The sequence below is a fragment of the Haemaphysalis longicornis genome, unplaced genomic scaffold, assembly GCF_048455015.1.
Source record: "Haemaphysalis longicornis isolate Haplotype H1 unplaced genomic scaffold, Haemaphysalis longicornis Haplotype H1 scaffold_3, whole genome shotgun sequence".
Lineage (NCBI taxonomy): Eukaryota > Metazoa > Arthropoda > Arachnida > Ixodida > Ixodidae > Haemaphysalis > Haemaphysalis longicornis.
In genome coordinates this window covers 121141574-121158475 of record NW_027526335.1, presented here as the reverse complement: position 1 = coordinate 121158475, position 16902 = coordinate 121141574, and the positions used below count along the sequence as shown (strand labels likewise).

General features: G+C 45.0%; 1 long non-coding RNA gene across 6 annotated transcripts in view; it reads left to right on the top strand.

Moving 5' to 3' along the window:
• Nucleotides 1-132: 132 nt before the first annotated feature.
• Nucleotides 133-16902, top strand: part of LOC144175054 (uncharacterized) — a 43964-nt gene continuing 27194 nt past the window's right edge. For 5 of the 6 annotated variants that reach the window (XR_013323598.1, XR_013323596.1, XR_013323597.1 and 2 more), the window contains exons 1-3: nucleotides 133-7809; nucleotides 9951-10022; nucleotides 12967-13038. This is a non-coding gene — a long non-coding RNA (uncharacterized LOC144175054). The remainder of the gene's footprint in view (nucleotides 7810-9950; nucleotides 10023-12966; nucleotides 13039-16902) is intronic. The other variant, XR_013323595.1, reaches the window with a different exon arrangement.

Below are 16902 nucleotides of genomic sequence, written 5' to 3'. Positions count from 1 at the left end.
TGTCTTCATGTCGGAAGTAATTTCAAAAAAGGTTAAAAGGCAACTTTTAAAATTTTGAATACAGGCTTACAAAACAGCGGCATCGTCATCGCGATAATTGTATTTTCTTTTTTTAAGTTTAAAAGCCAAAGATGGCGTTTTTTCCTCCATGCGTGAACCTCAGAAAAAAGCGTGGAAGCTCACAGCTCACAGCATGCATTTCACGTGTTACCGCTGTCTGCTGGCTCTCAATTAACAAAAGTGGCTTAAAGAACAGGGGCGCAAAACTCGAATGTGCTTGATGCTTGCCTCTCGACAGTGAACCGTCTGGGAATATGTTCAAATCCTGTTCTTCGTTTGTTATGATTGGCGCTGTTAGATGCGCACTTATTTCGTGACGTGTATCCTGGTCGTATGGTTCAAGCGTGGCACGTTGTTTGTAAAATAATTTAGTCCCATTCAGCGACTCATTTAATTTTCTTGTTTTTCAGGTTGCACCGGGTACCACGACGAGTAGCGAGATTTGCATAGCCGCTACATCCAGCCCATGCCCTTTTCGGACTATTTTGTGTTTTTTGTGGGGAAGTTGTCGGTAACTACATTTTCAAATGAAATTGCTTCTGCTGGTTGACAGCTGCCTGCTTGGTTGTGGAGGAGTTGGTGCTCAATTGTAAAAACTGCGCTGCTGCTGGTAAAGTTTTCAAGGCAGGATGGACGGAAGAGTTGGTCGAAAACGCGCACCTAAGCACTTAAACCAGTCGCGGCATTGCTTATAAACGCGCTGAACTTGAATTGCAGCAGTGAAGCCCGAACAAAATTCATTTAGCCTGCGCTTAAATTGAGTTGAAATATGCGGCAGGTAAATATGACTGTATGCCATTGGCAGTGGATTGAACACAACGTCTAAGTCCTTGAACATTTCAGTAGTCGCTGTAGCAAACTAAACAACTGAAGAAATTTGCAAAACGTGTGTCTGATTACGTTTTATGTTTCTTTGGCCTTGGTGTGCATATTAGACCAACTCGTAGGCGTGGCAAAACTATGAGGAAAGAAACTGAAGAGCAAAGGATGAAGGACAAGAAATGTTTTAGTTTTCTTGTTAAGCACAGCTTTTTCCCGGAAAGTTTATCGAATTGCCATAGCTGTCATACTAGTCACTTTACTGCTTTTCATGTCATCGAATTGCCATCGCTCTTATACCAGTCACTTACTCTATTGTTCCTCCAAGCCTTTGTGCAGTGGGGATCTAATGACCATCAATTCTACCGTCGTTCAAGTCTTCAGCAGTTGCTCAACCCTGAATAGTCTGTCAATGATCTGTTCAGTGGTCATTGAGATGGCCCATTGGTTCACGTGCCAATTTTTTTGTTTCATACACTCCTCCAAAATGCAGACAGAGTTGCATACAAAGCTACTTGTGAATAGCGTGAAGTTTTTCTCGGGCAGTTTTTTCAACGTATTGCCGTGCAGAAATGCTGTGCGCAAGTTTGTAAAAGTGACTTGCTGGAGAATGTCTGTCCCAGGGCCGTACCCAGAGGGGGGGTTTGGGGGTTCGAACCCCTCCCGAAATCTTTTCCAGGCAGCACGTAAACAATACTTACTGTTGCTTTAAGCCAAATTACCCCCTTCCCAAAATTCATAACACCCCCCGAAAAAAATTTCTGGGTACGGCCCTGGTCTGTCCCAAATCCAAATGGCTCTCCGTGTCTACGAACTGTATGGTGACCTTTGAATTTAGTGTTGTGCTACTGTTCTCTGATGTTGCATGCCTTCCGTGCCTGTTCCGGCGGCCTACTGTCGTTTATGAAGTACTGTAATGGCGAGCAACTTTGAGATTCAGGAGGAGAGAAGGAAGCATTAAGGGTATACACGTATTGTCTTGGAGGTGATGTTGATCCGCCACGTGTAACTTTACATTGACTGCCGCACCAGCAAGGAAAAGCTGAGTTATGGCGGCAGTGCTAATGGTCAGTTGAAATAAGCTCTTTTTAATTAAGGACAATTCCTGTGGTCTACTTCTGCGGTTTTGCCTTCAACACAAATTTTTTTTAGTCTCAATATTTGATATTCTTACGACAGCAGTGCGAAGCTTGTTCTGTTAGTGCATCCTTAGAAGGGTATGCACTTCTGAAAATATTAGTGAGATACAAGGTGGATGGAACATGAAAACTGTCCTGCTGGCATTGTTACTCGTTAATTGTGTAATTTTACAGTTCAGATTCTCCATCAAAATAACTGTTCAGAAGTCCAGTGTACTGGGAAAACTGTCTATCAGGGCTAAGGTAAATCTTTAAAAAGGTTTTATGCAATATCCTAACTCAAGACAAACTCCCCCTCACTATAAAAAAAAAATGGTTGGATGCTGGAAGAAAAAGCTTACAAACTGTTTCTAAAGATTGTTTACTAGATTGGTGATTTCGGGTGTTCTGAAGTTGTTGCAGCCAAAGCCAACCAATCGAAAGAATGCAGTCAGCATGGCTTTGCGGTGGAGGCCATAGGGAGGTCATCTTTTTGGGACACTTTTCTGTGCTCTGCTTGAAGTTTCAAAGCAAGCCTTACCCAATATTGGTCATGTCGCACGTGAAATATACCTCAACCTCATTTCCAAGTAAATCCTCATTTATTGAACCTCGATTACTCTGTTGCTTTAGGTCATTCAATCTGTCTGTGGTTATCAGAGGTATTGTATTGTCCCATCAATCGTTTTGATGGCATAAATTTTAATTTTTTGCCTGTCTAGTCTCTTGCTTTGAAAAAAAAAATGTGGCTGAAGTAGTGCGGATAAAATTAACGTGCCAGTGTTTAAAGTCATAGCTTGTCTTGCAGATAGATACCTGACCTCTCTTCCAAGCAGGTTACTTGATATAATGTGTATTCATCCTGAAATCTTCCAGCTACCCAATGCAGTTTATATTGTATGCTTATTGGTGTAGTGGTTGAGGTGATTTCCTATGCACAAGGCATTTGGTTCAATTCCAGTTCAGGTAGGCCATGTCATTAATGACAAGGATACGCAAAGATAAAAAATGGCATACTTAAGTTCTGGTAGGTTCCAAGAGCTGTTTCCCTCTACTTCATCTTGGTATAGTGCACTTTAGGTCTGCCGGTGGCGCCTTACTAAACAACTAGAAAGCAAACTTGGGTCGGCTCAATGGGCCAAAGAATGAATAATGATTGAAGTAACACTTACAGACAGGAAACGAGTTTTCTGGATCAGGGAACAAACTCGAGCAGATGCTATCGTAGTTCAAGTAAAGAAAAAGAAATGAACTTGGGCTGGCCATGTAGTGAGACGAACCGGCAACCAGTGGACAATTAGGGTAACAGAGTGGATACCAAGAGATGGGTCTGGAAGAAGGGGAAGGCCAATAACACGATGGAGGGATGAAGTTGGGAAATTTGGTGGCCAACAGTGGACTCGACCAGCACAGGACAAGCGCAGTTGGAAGTCTATGGGAGAGGCCTTCACCCTGCAGTGGGCCTGAGTAGGCTGCTGTTGATGATGATGACGATCATTTTCGGGGCCAACCATTTTAAAATGTGTCCCTATACTGTGCAGCAGTGACCGCCCCGCTGCCTGCTTCCGCTCCGGATCCCTCTGCCCCAGTGGTGCCGGTGTCGCCTCCGGTACAGCTGCAGCAGCCTCGGCGGCGCCGGGAGTACCGTAACCACTACGGCCGCCTGGCCTGCCAGTACTGCCCATACCGCACCGAGCACCGGTCCAACCTGGTGGCGCACCAGCGCACGCACACGGGCGAGCGCCCCTTCCGCTGCGAGGTCTGCTCCATGAGCTTCTGCCAGAAGGGGAACCTCAAGCTGCACATGCGGCGCCACACGGCGGAACCCGAAGTCCAGTGCCCTGTGTGCCCGCGGAGGTTTGCCCAGAAGTACGGACTGTACCGGCACATCCAGCAGAATCACCCTCATCACCCTCTCCGGCCTTAGGTCGACCCCAGTGTGCCCATTTCACCCGTCCCTGAGGCATTCTACTTGCCTGGGGAACTTGGTCTAAGTTCTGCCGATGTCATGTTCTTCCATTTCGTCTGCATCAGCGAATGTTTTGAGCTGCGCTTATCCTTGTAGACCCGGTGCACAAAGTGGCTCTGCTTGCTTTCCTCAAGCCAGTTAGAACAAAAAGCATGGAAGGGAACAATCTATGGAATTCCACCTAGTTCTCATACCGGCACTTGGGAACATGTGCATATCCAAGGGACATCAATGTCTCTGCAAGTGTCCTGTTGTATATATCACAGTCCGGTGAATCCTTGAGTGATAGCATTGGGGCCAGAAGTGAGCCTTGGGGAACACCACGTAAAAAACTGGTATTGCTCTTCACTGCTAGCGCTTTGACCATTTGCAGGAAAGACTTCTGTTACTTAAAGACTTCTGTTACTTTTATTAACACCTTTAAGTGTCCCAAAGGGAAACTTCTTATTTTCGTAGGCATGCGAGGGATTTGTGTGTGCGTGCCCTGACGCCTGCAGGGACATTATGAGATATCAGAAATGGCTTCTTAAAGTACATTGCAGGTGAATGCGGTTCCAGCCTACCTTCCGCAAAGCTGGTCAGAGAGCGGTGGCTTCATTATCTTTGACAGTTTGGTCATTAGCAGGTAAGAGTTTTGTTATCAGCTTATCTGTTAGGCCACTCAAAGAGGGAATCCAGAAGTTAGAACAAATGAATTCGTCTTTTGTAGAACTGAATTGCTCCCAAGTACCTTAATTTTCATCTTTTTGGCCTTTGGGTCCACAGAACTTTCTACTTAAGTATGAACAAATTTTACTATGCAACTTGCTATGACACGCAGTGTGTGGAGTAAATGCATTGCCGCTGTAGGTGCAGTGTTTCCAGGCCCACCTCTTTCACTGTTGTTTTGTTTGACCTATAAGCACAGCTCCCACATACCACAGCATGTTGGTTATTTTATTATTTAGGCTGATTGTACAAGGTTAAGGTCTCGCAGTGCAGTGCCATATTGTGAATAGCAGGGCAGCAGGCAGTCTTTGTGGCATAACATGTGCTGTATCTAAGCTCTCATGTGCCACATTTGTTACAATTTTAGCTGCCTTCATATACGCTTGCTAGTTTAAAAAAAAAAACACACAAAGGTTGTGCCATAGCTTTTTGCTCTTTTTTTTTTTTTGGTTGTTCAGCACCATGTGACTGCATCTGTTAAGTCCGTGTAACAGTCCATGCATGTGTACAAAGAGTCTTGGTGGTAGGGGTTACAGAGCAGCACCCAGTTTACCTATTAGATCGCCCCCGTTCATTTCTTTTTCTGAGTGTGATTCAATTGTTGTCAAATACCCGGTGAACTTCTTGACTAGGGGCTCAGCTGTTTTGTGAGAAAACTACTCGTACTTCTGCCAACAGCCGGAAAATGTGATAAAAGGAGCGTTTGCAAAAGGGGTAGCGGTGTCGGCTGAATACAAAAATGGTGAAAGTGAACCGGTGTCTCTCTGGGCGGCTAAGAAGGCCTTAATGAAATGGTTGATGTTTTTCCTGGCTGATATTGATTTTCTTGTTAAATTTCCTTCTTATTTTCTTTTTTTTTTTTTTTTGTGCAACTAGTGGCCGAAGTTTGTAAAAGCCTATTGCACACATTGAATTTTATTGGATAATGGGAAGGCTGCAAGAGCGAACTGATGGGGAAAAGTGCAGTGAACACAATTTTTTGAAGATTTCTTTTTTTCCCTCCCCCCCCCAAGTTGTGTTTTGGGGTGGAGGAAGGGGAGAAGTGTGCTTAGGAAGCTGTAATCAAAAACGGTCTAATGACGTTAACCTACTTTTTTTTACCAAGCCTTTGGTAATCCATTCTCATGTTTTAGTGGGATATGTTTAGGCCAAGTGTAGCGGGCACGCTGCCCGCAAACTAGGGATGCTTTCTGTGCCATGAACAAGTCTCACTTGTTGAACTGTTTTCCCACAAACTTGTAGACAGCCGTTTACCGGCACACCTAAGAGTGGTTTAGACAAGCAACAACTGAGCTTTTTTGTTGTTTTGGTTTTGTGCTGCTGTTATGGCTCCTAGGTGGCATAGTAGGTCCACAAAAAACAAGATTTCTGCTGCGAGATTGTATAATTAAAGTAAGTGCACTCACCCATCAGGCTGTCAACAAAGATATTCTTTAGCACCGTATTCTGAATGAGAGAGGTTTGCCCTGGATGAAAGAGCAAAAAACAAGGGAAAATTTGGAAGGTTTTGACTGTTCTTCCCCCCCCCCCTTCCCCCCCCCCCCCAAAAAAAAAAAAAGATCTAAAATGGTTGGTAATAATGGGCAGTGTTTACCTGGCACAACTTTCTGGGCTGTGTAATACAACATTTACAAGTTGCACTGTTGAACCTATTTTTGTGCAATACCTGAGCACCCTTTGTTGGTTTGCACATTTTGGTGTGAGCAAATTCCTCTACTTACATCAAAGCCCTTTCTAGCCTGTACTTGTTACTCACTGGTGGTGTGGAAAAAAAAAAAAGAAGAAAACATTGCGTATGGGGGTGGTGCACTTATCCAAGTTATCACATGTAGTTATTGCATGTAAAGCTCACGTGAGGCTTGGTTCTACAAGACCTCTAGCTTACAATGCTCTCTGCTTGTCCTGTTTACAGTGTTGTGCTGCTGTTGTATGCAAATGTGGAACATTTGTAGGATGCCCAAGCATCCAGTGCAGCTACTTGTAAGTGTCAGAAATATACAGTAAATGTCCCGAACGGTAGAAGTCTGTCTGCTGTGTGCTTGAAAACATATAGTTGAGCCCGAAGGCTGTTGTCGACATAACCTGGGGACTAGGGGATTTGGAATTTGGGCTGTAAGCATTTTTTGATTAGTTGCTACATTCATTTTTTTTGGTGACAAGATGGGAGACATGGACCAACGAGAGCAAGTGACATATTTTAATTAAAACTCAACCACGATTTCAAATGGTCGTAAAAATGTTCGCAGCAGAGTACTATATATGTCGAACAGCTGCTTGAATTGGCCGATTTGGCGAATAGGTCTATTACACAGGAGTTACGTTTACTGTAGTACTTTCCCTAGACTGTTCACATCTGCTGGAGTGCATACTTGCCTTCTGCCCTAGTTGTATGTCAACCTATTTTTTTTGTTGCAAACACACGTGTAGTCTTACAAAGATTTTTTTTTTTTAAGTTAGTTCCCATTGCCTTCAGTGAACTCGTCTTTTCTCATTTTTACTTTTTCTCTCGACTATTTCAGAACCTTCACTAGAAAGTAAATAAAACTCCCGCTCAAACGGGCTTTATTTTTCGAAGAGTATGGTACTAGGAGCTTCTTTGAAGGCGCTAAAACTTTCAAACCAACAATAGAATTCACCGCTCTTCAGCTGAGGGAAGCGTGTAAAGTCACCCTTCTCTAATTTGTGATTACCCAGGACATTAAGGACTAGACGTACGAAAGCAACCAGTAACAAATTTCTTGCATTACACGGCCCCTCTGTAACTTTGTCCTTGATCTTAGTGCTGCCATAGTTTGCAAGGTTGAAATGCGCAATAGTGGGGACAATTAGAGACTCTTTTTATGCGTAGAACATATTTCAAGCTTTTTAAGCAAAAATGAAACATTGTGAAGTCTTAGTTCTCTCGACTGTAATAAAATATGCTTGTGCACACTGAGGGCCACAGTCAGGAAAAGCCTGGACGGCTTTGGTGAGTAGGAAATGGTTTTTTTTTTATCTTTCTTAATTAAATTGTTGTTGAATGTGTATGTCAACGCTTCTGTCACCACCCTCTCACTTTCTGTCAGATGCGTACTTAGTATTGCTGCGGTCAGCAGTAGTAGCGGGCCTCATCTAAGAATGCAGCGTAGAGCAAAAGTAAGCATTGGGCTTTTTTTCTGTATTCCTTTCTTTTGTGTCTGTTGCGGTCAGTGAGGGACATTTTAAGTTGCTGGTGAATATTTAATTGGAATGACTCACTTTCATCTGCTAATATTTCACTAAGTAGGTCAAGCTGTAATGGCAGCTATTCTTTTTTCTCGAATCTGTAGGGTTTTGTTGAGGGACATTTTGATTTGCTATTAATTGCTTGGTCGTTTAACTTTTATCTTTCATTATTTCACACAAATGAATGAAGTGTTAGCTGCAGCTACTGCGTAGTTGAAAGCACCAAGCTAACACTAAACTTTTACACTTCTTGGTACAGATCTACTCCTTTGCACTGTTTTGCACCTGTTAGGTTTGTCTTGCACAAAATTTTTTGCAGCGAGCATATCATGTACCACGCACATCCAAAGGTTGCGAATTTCTGCCTAGTTGATTATTGATTTGGTAAACGGTCTGACCACGGTATGGCCTGCTAGGCCCGTTTTTGTGTGAATTTGTTGTGCTTGTGTTTGTGCTGTCTGTGCAAAGCTATGCACATGAACAGTTTTTCCGCAAGCAGAAATCACTCAGGCTCGTGCCAAAGGCAGGCACGCCAGTTAAGTGTCTGTCTTGCCGAGAGGGCCTTACAGCATTTGAAACCCTTGGCCGAGGTGCGAGATTATTGCTGTGGCGAAGGACTGTAGTTCCCTGCTGTGCTTCTGTTTTTTTTTTTTTTAAATTTTTTTTGCTCCTGGTTATGAGTTCAATTATGTCAGTGGGGTTTACGAGGTGCTTGCTGTAAAACATCACTTTTTTGACAGTAAATTTTGTTACTTGTGAACTAAAATAACGCCTGCAGGACATACTTTAAAGTTGTGTTGTAAAAAAGTAAAAACTGCAACGTGCAATGTCTGTAATGTAGTGAATGTAGTGTATATTGTTGTATAGAAGTGGACCCTTTCGGTAAATTCAGGTGCTTTTTTTTTTTTTCAATGCCAGAAAAATATGCAGCGCTTTAAAGGCACTAGGTTACGTTACCACATAGCAGCTGGCAGTTTTTACTGGAGGAATTAGGATGGTCAATACACTGCTGTGCAGTGGTGATATGTACACTTTAAATGGATAGACAGCCAATTTTTGTGCAGCAGCTCTCTATACCCAATGAAAAGACATCACTTAAAGCACCTTGAACTGAAACGGTTTTCGTTTTAGGGCCCTAGAATGTTTGAAAGTGGAATATTTAGATTTACCAGGCTTATTAAGGATGCTGTCAAAATGAATGCTGGCAACAAACAGTGCGCTGTGCAGCAACATACTGTTAACTGTATGTGAGATGAAAATAGCTGTTTAAAAACTTGTCCCCAGCTAAAATTATAACAAAGGCCAGTCTTTCCTACTCCATCCTGCACTACTTGAATTGCATTGAGACCGATTGAGCTGTTTGTATATGTATGGTAGTGTCATGTTTGGACACTACACGGCAACATCTTTCTGACTTAAGAAAAAATTATTTCCACCACTGTAATTACAAACTATTTGCTTGCAGTTACCCCACTACTATAACGCTGGCTTCCATATCAGCTAGAGGACATGCACTTTGTAGTTATAATTCGAACGGAAGTTTTGCTATGACTTTTGGAGTTGAAGTTTCTTGTGGTTGCCTTTTCATGTCCATTCTGTGGGATAAAAAGAGCCTGTGATGAATGAGTAAAAGGTCTGAGCAATCACTGGCACTCAGTGGAAAACCCTCGTGCATATTCGCAGCTCGGCCTTCGATGGACTCCACCCGCTTGTTCCCTTGCTGCCAGTGCAGAGATGTGTGCACAGGCGGTTTATCAGCAAGCAAAACATAATGTTGGCCCACCGCAGTAAGCAAAAGAGAGCTGGCACGCCAGTGAAGTGCCACCTCTGCCTAGTTTGGGTCGCACATTTGAAGCATCCAACCGGGAGTCCTTTGTCTCTGCTGTGAAAAGGTGCCGGGACCTTCTGCTGGGCTGCTGGTGCTTGCAAGTGACTACAAACCTGATTCTGAGGCTGTTCGCTCACTTGGAACAGATCTTGCTAGATGGAACAAAAGTTTGCAACTTACAGCCATATCGGCTCTGAAGCTTTTATCTACAGCATGTATGACTCCTTCCTCCCCTTTTCACCAGATACAACTCCAGGTCAGCTTAATGGATCACACCAGTTTGTAGCCTCTTTCAAGAAAATGACGTGGAGTTAAGGTGAGCCCTTGAGTGACTTGCCTATACTGGCCAAGGGTGTTACGCATATTGAGGAACATTTTAGTTTGGCATTCTTTTTTCGCATGCATAGTCACAGTAGCGGATGCATTAAGGGGGCCAGGCAGACAAAACACAAGTTTGGTTCATTTGAGAGATTACCTCGTTGGAATTATACTGACACCACTTTTAACATGCACTTCACTCAAATAAGCTATATAATTAGGAAAAAAGAGAATGGCCATGCGACCCACTAGCTCATTTCCCACAACAGATCCTATGATATCATACGTGCCCAGCTGTGCGATTGGCTGAGGCCGGCAAAAGCAAACGCAAATTAGGCAGGGCTTCCAAGCTTTCCAAACGAGCCATTTGCACTTTTAAATGCAGTGCATGTTCAGTTTACAGCAATAAGAATGGTGGGGTAAACAATGAAAGCTATTAAAATATACGTAGACATAGAAGTACCGATGCACACTGCTGTTGGTACTGGGATCACTATGCTTGTTGTAGCTGCACAGCACTCCCCCGCTTTGGAGTTGTCTTACATGACACTGGCCGGTTGGCGTAAGCGACGTTGTCTTACATAACCCTGTTTGTCGAGCATACCCCATGTTTCACAAAACGATTACTTTCTACAGTAGCAAAAACTGGCCAGGTGCAAATACGGTCAAAAACAAAGCAACGGGAAACAACGGTCCATGGACGAGTACGGTAGCGCCATCTGGGAGGACTGACGGCAAGCAAGGCTGCAGAGCCGAATGGCGCTGTGGAAGTTTGTTTGAATACGCGCACTTATGACTTCATTGCTGATGTCCTGGAAACACATGATTTGGTGAGGTAATCAAAATATAAACCTAAATTGATTTCTGAGTGAATACGACACCGTTTGCTGCCGGAGAAGCCCTGGGGGCACTATAACATGAAATGTTTCGACTAAAACACGTATTTTGCCTGTATGGCCTTTTTAAAGCCCAGCCTAATTTTGAGCTCACTTCTGCTCACTTGCGTTGGTGCCTGCCCACTGGGTGGCGTTGTTAACACCCACAGACCTCGTGTAAAGCTTGGTTGCTGCGGATGTTCATCCTGTCGCCTTGCACTGCTTGTGTTGATGCTGTTTTTGCAAGCAAGTATGCATTAGCAGTATGCAGGCAAGCAGAAATCACACAGGCCCGTGGAAAAGGCAGGCACCCCAGCGTCGTGTCCTGCTTGACAAGAGCGCCTTACATTGTTCAAAGCACTTGGTTGAGTTAACAGAACTTGTTGAGATAATGGTTCATTTCTGCAGGGAAAAAGATGGTGTGCTAAACAGATTGAGGCAAAGGTAGACACAAACGGCACATACATACATGGTGCCTGTCAATGTTGGTTGTGCCTACTTTTGTCCCCGTTCGTTTAGCACCCTGTTCTTTTTGCTTGGCCAAGCCATGCGCTCTCTGGTACATGCGAGAGGCCCCTTCCCGAAACCTTTGGTTTCGACGAGGTTGGGGATTGGGGGAATAGATGGGGACATGAATGCTGTACATCATCAAATGACGGTTACCGATAGCTGCTTTTCTATCTCAAGCTATCCACAGAGGTTACGCAACATGAGTGCGTGCTCTCGCCATGGTGATCGGCCGTTTTGTGTCTATGAAGAAAATTGAATAGAGCAAATGAAAGTGCCTCAAGTGGTTGCAATGGCAGCTCAGTGGCCAGAGTGGGCTATACTTACCCCTGTAGTCGGAACCTCTCCTCCGCTCGAGCCTCCAGTCGAGGCTATCCTCGAAAGTGATTTTCACGCGTAAAGGCATTGCGGTTTTCTCCAGTTAGTCGAGTCTAAGAAACACATGAAGGGGAGGAAAGACTGAGAATTTGGCCATCAGGAAGTTCATTGTGCATTAAAGGATAAAAATCCTGTTTTTCATCTGCGTGGCCACTTGACCAAGACTCCTGCCTAACCTGTGCTCTACAGGGCTTTGTGCCAAATTAACAGCAAACAAATTGGCACGTTTTGTGGAGCAGTGCATTCAGAAAATTCATTGCAGCGACATAGTGGTTTTGGAAGGGGGACTAAAAGCTACCCATGCATAAAGGGCTAGTTTCGACCATCGATGGTGAAAAGACCTTCAATTAATACTCAACTGCATTCACTCACGCTTTCTTGAGGCTGTCCAAAAGTTTATAAATTCCTTTTGAATTGCTGGTCATGAGAAGCAATTGAATTGCCATTGATTTTGATAAGCAGTAACATAAGAAGTCAAGCTCGCTGTGTTCCACTGTTATGAAGTAAATACAAAAGGCTAACCAAAACTAGACTAAATAACAAATTTTACATTCAGTTAGGCCAGGTGTAGTAAGTATAAATGGTTTTCAACTCTTAAACGGTGAAAATATCTGCGGGCTTGCGGGCACCTTTGGGAGATTGTGAAACTCCTGATTCTAAGATAAGGTTTCTCACACTTTGGGAGGTTTCTTTCCTTTGGACCTTGTGTTACCAAAGTGGCCCGTGATGAATGAGTAAAAGGTCTGAGCAATCGCTGGCACTCGGTGGGAAACCCTCCAGCATATTCACAGCATGACCATTTTACAGACTCCACTCGCTTGTCGCCTTGCTGCGAGTGCAGAGATGTGCGCGGAGGCAGTTTATCAGCAAGCAAAACATAATGTTGGCCTACTGCAGTAAACAAAAGAGAGCTGGCACGCCAGTGAAGTGCCACCTCTGCCTAGTTTGGGCCGCACATTTGAAGCATTCAACCGGGAGTCCTTTGTCATTGCTGTGAAAAGGTGCCGGGGCCTTCTGCTGGGCTGCTGGTGCTTGCGAGTGACTACAAACCTGATTCTGAGGCCGTTCGCTCACTTGGAACACATGTTGCAAAGTGGAGCAAAAGTCTGCAACTTCAAGCCATATTGGCTCTGAAGCTTTCATCTACTGCATGTGTGACTCCTTCCTTCCTCCTTTCATTAGATGCATGTGCAAATCAGCTTGATGGATCGCACCCGTTTGTAGCCTCTTTCAAGAAAATGACGTGGAGTTAAGGTGAGCCCTTGAGTGACTTGCCTATATTTGCCAAGGGTGTTACGCTTATTGAGGAACATTTTAATTTGCCATTCTTTTTTCACATACATAGTCACAGTAGCAGATGCATTAAGGGGGCCATGCAGACAAAACACAAGTTCGGTTCATTCGCTTGTTTGTCGTCTTCGTTCGTCCCTCGTCTCTTTTCGCGCTGTGTTGACAACGAAAGACAGCCTCATCAACATCACACTGACGCCACTTTTAACATGCACTTCGCTCAAATAAGCTACATATTACAAAAAAAAGGAATGGCCATGTGACCCACTAGCTCATTTCCTGCCACAGAACCTGTGATGTCATGTGCCCATCTGTGTGATTGGCTGAGACCGGCAAGAGCAAACGCAAATTAGGCACGGCTTATAAGCTTGCCGAACGAGCTATTCGCGCTTAAATGCAGCGCATATTCAGTTTACAGCAATAAGAATGGTGGGGTAAACAATGGAAGTTACGAAACTGCACGTAAACATAGAAGTAGCGATGCGCACTGCGGTTGGTACTGGGCGCACTAAGCTCGTTTTAGCTGTACAGCACTCCGCTGCTTTGGAGTTGTCTTACACGACACTGGCAGATTGGCGGAAACGACGTTGGCTTACGTGACCCTCTTTGTCGAGCATATACCACATTTCACGGAGCGATTACTTTCTACAGTAACAAAAACAAGCCAGGTGCAAATGCAGTCAAAAACAAAGCAACGGCGCACAGCGTTTCTGTGGATGAGTTTGGTAGCACCATCTGGGAGGACTGTCGACAACAATGTTGCAGAGTCGAATGATGCAGTGGAAATTCGTTTGAGTGCGCGCACATATGCCTTCATTGCTGATGTCCCGAAAACACACGATTTGGGGGGAGAATCAAAATTTAACCTAAATAATTTCTAAGTGAAGACGGCATCATTTGCTGCCGGAAAAGCTCTGGGGGCCCTATAAAACATGAGATCTTTCGAACAAAACAAACTTGTATTTTGTCTGCATGTCCCCTTTAAGCCCAGCCAAATGGTGAGCTCACTTCTGCCATTAGCGTTGCTGTCTGCCTAATGGGTGGTGGTTGTTGACACCCACACGCCTCGTGCAAAGCTTGGTTGCTGCGGAGGTTCGTCCTGTTGCCTTGCAATGCTTGTGTTGATGCTGTTTTTGCAATAATGTATGCACTAGCAGTATGCAGGCAAGCAGAAATCACAGAGGCCCCAGCCAAAGGCAGGCACACCAACGTTCGTGTCCTGCTTGACAAGAGGGCCTCACATTATTCAAAGCACTTGGTTGAGTTAACAGAACTTGTTGAGCTAAGGGTTCATTTCTGCAGGGAAAAAGATGGGGTGCTAAACAGATGGAGACAGAGGTAGACACAAACGATGCATACATACATACATGGTGTCTGTATTTGTTGGTTGTGTCAGTCTTTGTCCCTGTATGTTTTTACTTGGTCAAGCCATGAGCTCTCTGGTACATGCGAGAGGGCCCTCCCAAAACTTTTGGTTTCAACAAGGTTGGGGATTGGGGGAATAGATGGGGACATGAATGCTGTACATCATCAAATGACGGTTACCGATAGCTGCTTTTCTATCTCAAGCTATCCACAGATGTTAGGCAACATGAGTGCGGCTCTCGCCATGGTGATCGGCCGTTTTGCAATGTCTATGAAGGAAATTGAACAGAACAAATGAAAGTGTCCCAAGTGTTTGCAATGGCAGCCCAGTGCCCAGTGTGGGCTATACTTACCCCCTGTAGTCGGAACCTCTCCTCCAGTCGAGGATATCCTCGAAAGTGATTTTCACGCGTAAAGGCATTGCGGTTTTCTCCAGTTAGTCGAGTCTGAGAAACACGGGAGGAAAGACTGAGAGTACGGCCATCAGCAGGTCAACTGTGCTGCAAAGGAATAAAATCCTGTATTTCATCTGCGTGGCCACTTGACCAAGACTCCTGCCTAGCCTGTGCTCTACAGGGTTTTGTGCCAAATTAACCGCAAACGAACGGGCACGTTTTGTGGAGCAGTGCATTCAGAAAATTCATTGCAGGGACATAGTGGTTTTGGAAGGGGGACTGCAAACTACCTGTGCATAAAGGGCTAGTTTGGAACATCGATGGGGAAACTACCTTCAATTAGGAGTAAACTGCATTCACTGACACTTTCTTGAGGCTGTCCAAAAGTTAATAAATTCCTTTTGAATTGCTGGTCATGAAAAGCAATTGAATTGCCATTGATTTTGATAAGCAGTAACATAAGAAGTCAAGCTCGCTGTGTTCCACTTTGATGAAGTAAGTACAAGAGGCTAACCCTAACTAAACTAAATACCAAATTTTACATTCATTAAAGCAGTTGTAAGTATAAATGATTTTCAATTCTTAAAGGGGCCCTGAAAGGCATTTTGAGCACACTAAATGAAGTAATGCAATCGTTAGATTGGGTCGTCAAGGTCATCTGGGCCAAGTATTACTCTTTTACGCGCAGCGGAAAGCTCACACTTCCGTTGCAAAGTTTGTCGCTTTTTTCTCACCCTTTCCTTCGTGTTTTTGGACGCCGCCATCTTCACATGTCTACATCATCGATTCCCAGATGTTCGTCATGAGCTAGACATCCTGCTATTGGGCGGCTTTTTCACGCACTTCCGGCAAAGAGATGAGTCGTCTGCTTAGCGTCGGCTCGGCGGCTGATCTGCCAGCGGAGTGTCGGAGTGCTTGGGCATTTTACGACAAACGGAACAAGTGTAAACAAACGCTTAACCGATCGTATTGAATGCAACACGGCCATAACACGACATGGATATTCTCTTACCTGAGTGCGTTCCGTAAAGAAAGCGTTGAAGCCCCGTGGCACTTCTTTCGTGCAATCGCAGAGAACGCCCTGAGCCGAATGCCCGGGTTTGACGGATACATTTTATTCCACTTCAAAACAATCCAGAGATGTGTTTCGAACGAACACAACGTCACAACATGCGTTGCAAGTCTGAACCGCGATTGACAGACGATAGGTTGCCTCCTCCTGCCCGTCGTAAATTCGGCACTCACCTCGCGCGCGGTTTGCGGGGACGAACAGCGAGTCACTTAACCACTTAACTCTGGCGCGCAAGCCGAGATGGCTTTTAGCCACACACACTGCACATACCCCATGCGAGGTTGAGTCGTACGCCGCTCGAGAAAGATAATCCAAACCATGGGAAGCATTATCCACCCGCAGAAGCACAACGTCGCATTTCATCGCGAAACAAAGGCGTCCACAACACACACACCATCGCCTCCTGTAATGCCAAACGCATCTCGCACTTCCAAATGAGAGTGAGTAGTATGCCTGCAGTGCCCATATGCCGCGAGGTGGTGCCCCAAGCTGAACCGGGATCACGCAACCGTAACTGACTTCTAGAGCGGTTTGTGCCTTGTTGCCAGGGCAACCGATGTTTGATATTGTCAAAGAAATGGCGCTCGCTCCAGCGCTAAAAAGCTCGGAGCCGCGGCAGAGCATGTTTTGCCAACGTTGCCGCTCTCCACCACGCGTCGCCCCAAGCTGAACTGGCGTTTTGTGCACGGGTTCTGTATCGGTTTAAAATGTCTTTTTCACATGCCGCCGTCAGGAATTACCGCCGCCACAAAATAAGACCCGGCACCAGCGGGGCCACATCTGATACGGCGCTTTTTGGATAAACAGTGCGCTGTGCATCCAAGGGAGCGAGCGCACGATCCCCCCGTGCGGCTGCGAGTTTGCCGCCGATAAAAAGTCACGTGCCGCCGATAGCAAAGTTCTGCAGCAACGTGCACCGCGAAAGGGCAAGGCCAGGCTGCTGCACACATGCGGCCAGATTTTTCGTTCGCTTTTCCAGCCTTTAGCGTAGTGCGG